Here is a 9506-nt window from a genome sequence, read left to right on the forward strand (position 1 = left end):
AGTTAACAATACTACGTTGTATACTTGAAAGTTGTTAAGAATATAGGCCTGAAAAGCTCTCATCACAAGAGAAATGCTTAGAACCATGTGAGGTGATGGATGTTAGCTAAAGTAATTGTGGTAACCATTTAGCAATATATACGTATACCAAATAATGATGGTGTGTGCCTTAAACTAGTAACAATAATATATGTCAATGATATCTCAATAAAAGTGGAAAAATTTATACAACCTAGCTTAAGGAATGTATACTATTTATGTATCAAATTTTAAAAAATAAATGGAATGTATGTTGGAAGAAAAAAAATTTTTTTAAGTATGCTTCATATCCAGTGTGGAGCCCAACATGGGACTTAAACTCACAACACTGAAATCAGGACCTCTACTGAGATCAACAGTTGGATTCTTAACCACCTGAGCCACCCAGGTGTCACCCCAAAGTTTTTTTAAATGAGAAAGAGTGGAGAAGGCTAGCAGAGGAAGACCCAGTGGGGCCCCGTGAGGGCTTGGATGGGGTGGGAGTGGGTGAGGGCAAGGTTCTCTTGCCAGTACGCCTGAGGCTGCCGTCTGCTCAGTCTCCTTTCCAAGTCTGGGGATGCCAAACACTTCCACACCAGCTTTACCTGTGGGGGAAATGTTGGGCTTGTTCAGAATGCCAAGGAGTGCTGGATTTTATTGCCAGTTCACTGAACCCCTGGTTTTATCCCAGCTTCGAAAATATTCATTTAACAGCAGATGTCATTTTGATGAGACCATCTCTTTCTTGTCCTTCCCTTCACTTCTCCCCTCACTCTTCTTACCTCCTTTTTTATGGTGTTGCTGGGTATGTACCATTGCGGGGGGCACCATGGAAGGTGCCATGGGAGCATGGTAAAGAGACGACATGAACCTCACTCTTCAAGGGGCACAGAAGGGTACATGCAATCCCTCATTGCTTTTTCTCTCAGAAGACTTTGCAGACCACAACGTGACAAAGGAAGGAGGGAAGGAGTCCACTGGTTGTTGAGGACCTCCTGTCACATACCAGGTAGGGAGCTGGCCACTTGTACCTACATTTTCTTGTCTTACACCCTCAATAACCATTGTGGTAAATATCAGCCCTTCATTTTATAAATGGGAAAACCATGGCTCAGAAAGTTTTGGCAACTAGTGCAAGGCCATAAAGCTAAAGATTTGAAGATGAGTCTGTATGGCTGATATTTGGCCCCACTTGGCCTTCAGTATCTTTGCATTCATTGTCCAAGGGACCATGGAGACCCACGTTCATCCCTCTTCTGCTGTTTTGAGGGCCTCATTTATAATTATTCTCAGAGGGAAGTGAGGTTATGGAAGTGAAGTAAAGAACAGAGCTCTTCCATGGGCTCTGGTAAGCTGTTGCCTTTGAAAGGAGTCATACACATTTGCCTGGGTCATGGAGGGCAAAGATATCTTTGGACTGGTGGAAGTTTAGGAAGGGCTGAGAGCTTTCTCAAGTGACTTCTGTCAGAGTCCTTAAGGCCATACTGATGATCTGACTGGGTTACCTGTGGCATGAGGAAAGCCAGACTGGTTCAGCAAGAAACATAGTGCCCTAGCTTTCTGTGGAAAAACCTGGAAGCCATGTTGCTGTTGCAGCTGTGACTTCTGACTCAGGGTTTTGGTAATAATGAGAAATAGATTGATTGGAGGATGTCATAACTTAATGGAAGTTAGTGGGTCGTGGGCCCACTAGCTTTTATCCATGGTGTGGATTCTTTCAGGTTTCTGTTGATTAGCCCTCTTGAGAACAGTGGAAGCTTGGCTACTCTGCAGCAGCCTGAGGTGTCTCCCAGGACAGCCTGGGAGGCCCCAGTTGCTAGGAGTCCTGAGGTAGTGGCTGCCTTGAGAACTGCTTCAGAGAGCCCTGGTCCTACCACCTGATACCCCAGGAAGTTGTGTTTCTCGTCAAGGGAGAGGAGAACAATCCCCTGGCTCTCAGCAACAAAGGGGCTGATAGAGACTTTTAAGGCCATATATCCCTTGGGTCTCCCCCAGAGGGGAGCTCCAGGAAGCTCTCCTGGCAGAATGGATAGGAAGCATCCCTCTGCAAGTCCATAACATCACATCCACACCTTATGCCTGTTTTTATTTCATTAAGTTGAAATGATCTGCCATTGAGATTAAAGACAAATTGTTAGAGGTATGTAGAGAAGACTGTCCCTAACATGTAGCATGGTGCCTGGGGCACAAGAGATGCTCTTCCTGTGGTGGCCTGTTTGTGGGACTGAAAAGACTGCCCTCAGTTCTTTCTAGTTTTCAGATCTGCTTGTGTCCTTATAGGTGCAAGATGGCTGATTCATTCCTACACCTCACCTCCCCACTATAGGCAGTAAGAAGGAGACATGGATAAAGACAAAAGGACAACATTTTATAGGTAAGCAAGGCTTTCCCAGAAACGCCTGGCAGATCAGTGTTATATGGCTATCTCTAAGCAGCAAGGGAGTCTGGGAAGGTATATGTTTTCACCTGGGTTTCTTGTCCTCTTAAACCAAATCAGACTTCTAGTCTGTATGAGAGCTTATTAGTTTCCTGCCATAACAGAACACCACAAACTGGGTGGCTTAAACCACAGAAATTTTATGTCTCAGAGTTCTGGAGGCCAGAAGTCCAAGATCAAGGTGTTGACAGGGTGGATTCCTTTGAGAGTCATGAGGGGAATCCACTCTATGTTTCTTTTGTAGCTTCTAGTAGTTTCTTGACAATCTTTGGATTTCTTGCCTTGTTCTTTAGCATCCCCCAGACCTCTGTCTGCATCTTCACGTGATGTCTTCCCTGGGTGTGTGTCTATGTCCCCTTTTCATAAGGAGACCAGTCATATTGGATTAGGTGGATTGGGCCCACTCTAATGATCTCATTTTAAGTTGATCATCTTCAAAGACCTTACTTCCACATCAAGTCACATTCACAGGTACTGGTGGTTAGGATCTTCACACCTTCTGGGGAACACAATTTACTGGTAACAGGCAGTTTTAAAATATGGCCTCCAAATTCTTCAACACTCTACCTGTCAAGAGGTGAGGTCTATGCTCCTTTCCTTGAATCTGATTGCTCATCATCGTGTCAATTAATAAAGTATGGTAGAAGTGACTTCCAAACTAGGTCATAGAAGGCCTTGCAGCCCCCCATTGGCCCTCTTGGGACATTCTAGAAGAAGCCAGTCACCATGGTAGGAGTCAGCCCATCTTTAGATTGCCATCCTGGAGAGGCTGCATGTGAGAGCTCCCGTCCTCAGAGCTGAGCTGAGCTGAGTGAGCTCCCAGCCAATAGCTGGCATCAATGCCTGCCATATGCATATGCCATCTTGGACATCCAGCCCATTCGAGCCTTCAGATAACTGAAGCCTCAGCTGGCATCTCATTGCAACTACATAAGAGACTCCAAACAAGAACTGCTCAGACAGTTCTGAATTACTGACCCACAAAATTATGAACAAAGTCAAACTTGTTTTTTTAAGTGCCCCCCCAAATTTGGTAAGTAGTTGCATGACTGTCAAAACCTCCAACAATCAACAAGAAGACAATGAATATTGGTTAGTCGATGAGAACAGTGGGAGCTCTGAGATACAGGAAGCATCCCCTTCATCAGGAGATGGTCTTTATGGAGCCATCAGAGGTTCTGTGTTTCCAGGTTTCCATGGAAAGTGGGTGATGTTCTGTCATGCTGAGACACTTGGTTGAGACAAACCCACATCTGAGTGTCCCAAATGATGATATCATTGGAATGTTCAAGTAATCATCTTCTTGGGAGGAATTCTACCAGGGATTATCACTGTTAACTGTTAAAATAAAACCAGTGATCATCAACAGGCTGGGGGTAAGCCGTCCTTGGAGAACACAGTGCTTACTTGTTTAACTTCTGTTTCCCCGAGAAGTAGGTACCTCCCTTCCCCCATTTTATAGACAAAGGCTCCATGGGTAGTGTGTTTCTGGTGGACCCCAAATTCTACATCTCCATTTTTAGTTTCCTAGTTTATTCTGGGGGGCCACAGAGCTAGACTTTCTCTCTCAAACGATGGGTAAAAATAGGAGCTTGTCCTGTGATAGAATTTTCAGAACATGCTGAAGGTCATTCTGTGCTGACCATCTCACCTGTGGGTGTGGGCATGGCCTCCGGTGTCCAAGTCCTACCACATTTCTGTCTCTGTGGCTCTGTATCTGTGTGCTTTCCTAGGTCTCAGAACTCATCATTTCTCTTTTATCTCTTATTCATACTATGTCTTAGCTAAATCCCTGCTTTGCTTGACCTTTATTCTGTTTTCCTTGACTTCTTCATATTTAAGTTCATGCTTTGATCAATCTCCCCAACAGCAGTTGCCAAGCAACTTCCTTTTCCTTCTACAGGTTCCTTCTAAAATTCCATCTGTTTCATCAAGATCTTTGCTCAGCTGCACTGCTGATCTTGAGTTTTTGTTTGCACTGTGTTGAAACCATGTTATAAACCGAAGTGATACTCCGTGAGCAGGATGTGGAGTGGTATCAGAGAAGCTTGGGTTCAAATTCTGGCTCTGCTACATAGTAACTGGGTGACACTGATGAAGTTATTTAACTTTGCCTGCCTCCGTTGCCTCATCTGTAGAGTGGGTATCACAGATTATACTTTCTAAAGATGGCCACAGCAATTTCTCCCACCCCACATTCTTTTCTCGGCAGGTGGGCTCTAGGTCCCTTGCCTTTGAATCTGGAGAGCTGTGTGACTCACTGGTAACCAAGCTCATGCAGTGGAAATAATGCCATGTGACTTGAGAGGGTAGGTTGGAGAAAGTGATGTAGGGTTTGCCTGACTTGCTAGAACTCACACTGGAGCCATGAGCATCCCCCTTAACTCTCTGGCCACCTGGAACCCATCAGGCTGTGTGGAAGCAGATGTGAGCTCATTGAGAAACCATATTGAGAAGCTCCGAAAGTACCGTTGAGTCTCACTATTTGTGAAATTCGTACCGGTGAATCTCCTCACTTGCCAATGTTTATGTGTACATAAATCATCAATACTTGCAGCACTCTTGTAGCCATTTGGGGACATGCACATAGTGGCAAATAATTTGAGTCCCACAATGCACATGTTCCCAGCTGCGATCCAGCAAGGTGACGATCTGCTTTCCTGTTTCAGCTCTGTACTGTGAACAACTGTCCTTTCTGTGGTCTATTTAGTGCCATGGGTTTTTTGTTTGATTGTTTGCTTGGGATTTTTGCTTTTGTTTAATGATTTGCTGTTTCAAATGGCCTTCAAGTATAATGCTCAGGGGCTGTCTTGCATTCCTAAGTGCAAGAAGGTTGTGTTGTGCCTTGTGGAGAAAAATACATGTGTGAGATAAGCTTCCATCAGGCATGAGTTACAGAGCTGTTGGCAGCGAGTTCAATGTTAATGAACCAACAATATATATCAAATAAGGTGTCTTTAAGTAGAAACACACCTAAAACAAGGTTCCATATTGATTAGTTGTTGAAAACATTGTGACCAAGAGGCTTACAGGAACCTAACCCTGCATTTCCCTCAGGAGCAATGGTTCAACTCTTGCTAATTTAGTGTTCACAGTGACTTTATAAGATATAACTACCTCTAATAATGAGAATCGACTGTACATGAACAGAGCGGATGCTCAGTCAGCCCCCCAGCTGCTGCAGCCTCCTACATACAGTTCCAGCTTCAATCACTGTCTAACCGCGGCTGCATGAAAGAACTTGCACCGGACAGCCCAAGAGAGCCCCCCCGAATTCCTGACCCTGAGCAACACTGATATGATCATTTTGGTTTTAAACATGAACATCTTTTTTTTAAAAGATTTTATTTATTTATTTGAGAGAGAGAGAGAGAGTGAGAGAGAACATGAGAGGGAAGAAGGTCAGAGGGAGAAGTGGGAGCCTGATGTGGGACTCAATCCCGGGACTGCGGGATCATGACCTGAACCGAAGGCAGACACTTAGCCAACTGAGACACCCAGGTACTGCAAACATGAACATCTTTGATATTACTTATTATCATTTTATATTGAGAATACTTCTAATGTTATTTGTTAATATTAAAAAATGTTTTATGCCTCAGGGGTTGCCAGAATAATCGGGTAAACAATGCATTCCTCAGACGGCTGGTGAGAGGATTAAATGAGATGGTGTAGCTCATGTTGAAGGGATTACATGTTTTTATTAAGTGCAGAGCACTACGCCACCGCTAGTACTACGAGTCATCTGTGTTAGCCTTTATTTTCTAGAAACGCAGACTTTTAGGCTGGAAAGAGGCTTAAAGATCACCCAGGCTAATCCCTGTATTTTCAGGTGTGAAATCAGAGGCCCAGAGAGGGGAAATTGTCTGCATTGCACAGAAAGTTGATGACGGCAGAGTATAAATGAGAACTTAGGTTCTATCCCTATGCTGAATAGAAAACCTCTGTAACTGTGTCCCTGCATGTTTCATTTACAGACGTGCCTTCGTTATTGAAAAAGCAAAGCAGAATAGGACTCAAGTATATGGAGACCTTGAACTTTAACTCATCATTTTAGTCCTAGAATCAAAAGTGGTTTGATTTATCAAATAGAATAAAATTGGTTATTATTGGGACGCCTGGGTGGCTTAGTTGGTTGGACGACTGCCTTGGGCTCAATTCACGATCCTGGAGTCCCGGCATTGAGTCCCGCATCGGGCTCCCAGCTCAACGGGGAGTCTGATTCTCCCTCTGACCTTCTCCTTGCTCATGCTCTCTCTCACTATCTCTCTCTCAAATAAGTAAATAAATAAAATCTTTAAAAGAAATTGGTTATTATCAACCTTCAGAAAAGAGAGCTGTTTAGAGAGCTGGGAGTTGTGCCCTGCACTATGCCTCAGTAGATGCCAATGTTATTATTGGTTTTTGAGTGAGTACCTTAATGAGGGCTTGGTTCTTGCATGGTAGCTTCTGGTACAGAGTGACAAGCTTTAGGCATTGGCTATTGGGAGGGTTAGGGGGTGAGGGAGATGATGGTGTCTACAGCCACAGCCTTAAAAACTCTTGATTAAAGATCCTGCTGACAGTAGTTGGATAGTGGTCCTAGTTCCCGCTATAAGCCAGAAAACAAGATGTTTCTTGGGTGGTCCTGCAGGTAGTTATTTTGTTCTGTATTTTCTAGGTAATAGATTATGCCAGTTACATATGCAAGGAGAGAAGATTCACTAGTAAATGCAATAGGTAAGGTATATATTTATAGGGCAAAGGACTGCTAGAAGGACAGATATTTTGTAAAGAATTTGCAAGGGAGAATTTATAAAATATCTGGCATAATGTATCATTTTGAGAAGAAAATGGTAACAGAACATAATTTTGAAGTGATGGAATGCCATTTTGGATGAACTTCAAAAGTACCAAAGCCAAATGCAAAATCAAACCAGTAACTTGCCTTATATTTTTTCAATCTCTAATGACTCTGATAGCCCTCCGAAGGGCTCTAGGATGGTCCTCCAGGGGTCGTGGTGTTGTATCCAGCCAGACAGCCGCAGGGTCCACATAAAGAGCGGTGGTTACTTTTGCCCCACTTCCTCACCCTCTGCCAAGAATTTTCTCTTCCTTCTCTGTCTTGGGTGCGGGGACCTTGCAACTGTCTTGTGCCAGAACTTTAATTTGCTCCCTAACAATGAATGGAAGACAGATCACATTTCTTTCCTCTGATCCTTTATTTGATGATGATGTTACACTTTAAATCTCAGAGGGAAAATCCCCCTGAAGAGACAAGATGAGCTCAGGTCTGTAAGCCATGACATAATATATCCAGAGTGAAGGACTTCAGTTATTATAAGGTTATTAATGATTCAGCAGATATTTGTTTTGCAACTCCAAAAGAGGGACTGTATCCACCAGAGGACAAATTAGTTCCCTCATGGACCAGAGGCAAGGTCATGTCACTTGGGCTGACAATTGTTTTTCTCTAAGGCAATGGCTGCCTTTTCCCATTGGGTCCTGGGGGCAAGTAGATCCTAATTGTGTAGATAGATGCCCCAGACACTCTTAACCTCATGGCACCCACCAGTGATTCCTCCACCTAATGCCCTCATCTGAATTTATTTCTATTCAGCAACCTGTTGATTATAGTCTGATTCCCATGCAGATTTCTTCTATGGAAAGGGTACAATAGTGCAAGCATCCAGCCCCACCTGTGGACAGATGCTTCTTTGTAAATCAGTAACCAGGCATTCCTATTTTGCTATTAGTCTTGCTGGCAAATGTGGTTAATGGGAGTCTGTCCTGGACAGCCAAATCCACAGACTCTTCCTGGAGGGTGCCATTGAATGGTTTGGGTCAGACAAATGGGGGTGAAGTCAAGAAACTTGTCAGGACTGAATTTTTGGGAGTTCATATACACTCAAAAAGGACCCAGTGGTGTTAGACAGGAAGCTCAACAAATGCCTGAATAGTGTGTGTGTGTGTGTGTGTGTGTGCACATGCACATGAGTGTGCACATGCATGAACCTGTGTGTGGGGGGTGGCGGTCAGGTGGGGACAGACATACAGGCCTATCTTTGTAAGCCCCAGCTCAGTTTCTCAAAGTATCCTGATCTATTGAACTGATATCTTTGGGTGTGGGGCCCCAGGATCTATGTTTTCAACAATCTTCCAGGTGATTCTGATGCTCACTCAAGTTTGAGAACCACTACTCTGGGCCATGTTATCTTTATATAATTCTCCCTCCCTCCATATCAGTAGCAGAAATAATTAGTGAAAGAATAATACTATCTGCCTAAATCTAGTTCAACACCTTGAACTTTCTCTGGTTTCTGTAGCTAAGAGAAACAGAGCTCCCTCAAGAAATGAATTTCCCATGAACTCAGCTGGAGACCCCCAGTAAACCTGTTTTTTTAAAAAAAAAAATTAGTGCCTTAGTTCAAATATCACCAGGTAATTAAATAATTTTGGGGAGTAAATATTGAGGTGAAGAAGGATAAATGATAAATGTTAGGTTTCAAAAGGCATCCAAGTATTGTATTCTCAAAAATAGGATTATTGTGTTCTTAAATAATTGTTAATTAAATAAGCATTTTTTTTAGCTTGTACTGTATTCTAATCTGTCAAATCAGGTAGAATGGATCTCTAATGACGGAGTCCAAGGTATCATAGAAGGAAAGGTGGGAGAATATTTGGGCAGACAGACCTTCTTAGGAGTCCTAAATTTGTACCATGGATAAACTATTCTTATTAATTTTAAGGATGGTTTCGCTCAAAGCCGAGTTTTGAAGGGATGGTATAAAGGATTCAGTAGAACCAGAGATCCAAAGCCTAGTATAATAGGTGATAAAAACTCCCATGTTCCAAAGAACATACACAAAAGTCATTAAAGTTTAATGAAAGCCATCCAGAGACTATAACCCCAAGCAGCATACTTAAGATGAGACTAGAAATTCAAGAAGGGGATTTAAGAGAACAGCAAGTGCTTGGCTTTTCTTCAGCCCTCCTAGGGTTTCCTTAGGATCGAGCAGAGTACTGTGATGCAGCTCTTGGGAGAAATTTAAGTGCCTCCCTTGGAATTTAG

The sequence above is a fragment of the Mustela putorius genome, unplaced genomic scaffold (assembly GCF_011764305.1).
Source record: "Mustela putorius furo isolate JIRA1106 unplaced genomic scaffold, ASM1176430v1.1 tig00003836_pilon_pilon_pilon, whole genome shotgun sequence".
Taxonomy (NCBI): Eukaryota; Metazoa; Chordata; class Mammalia; order Carnivora; family Mustelidae; genus Mustela; species Mustela putorius.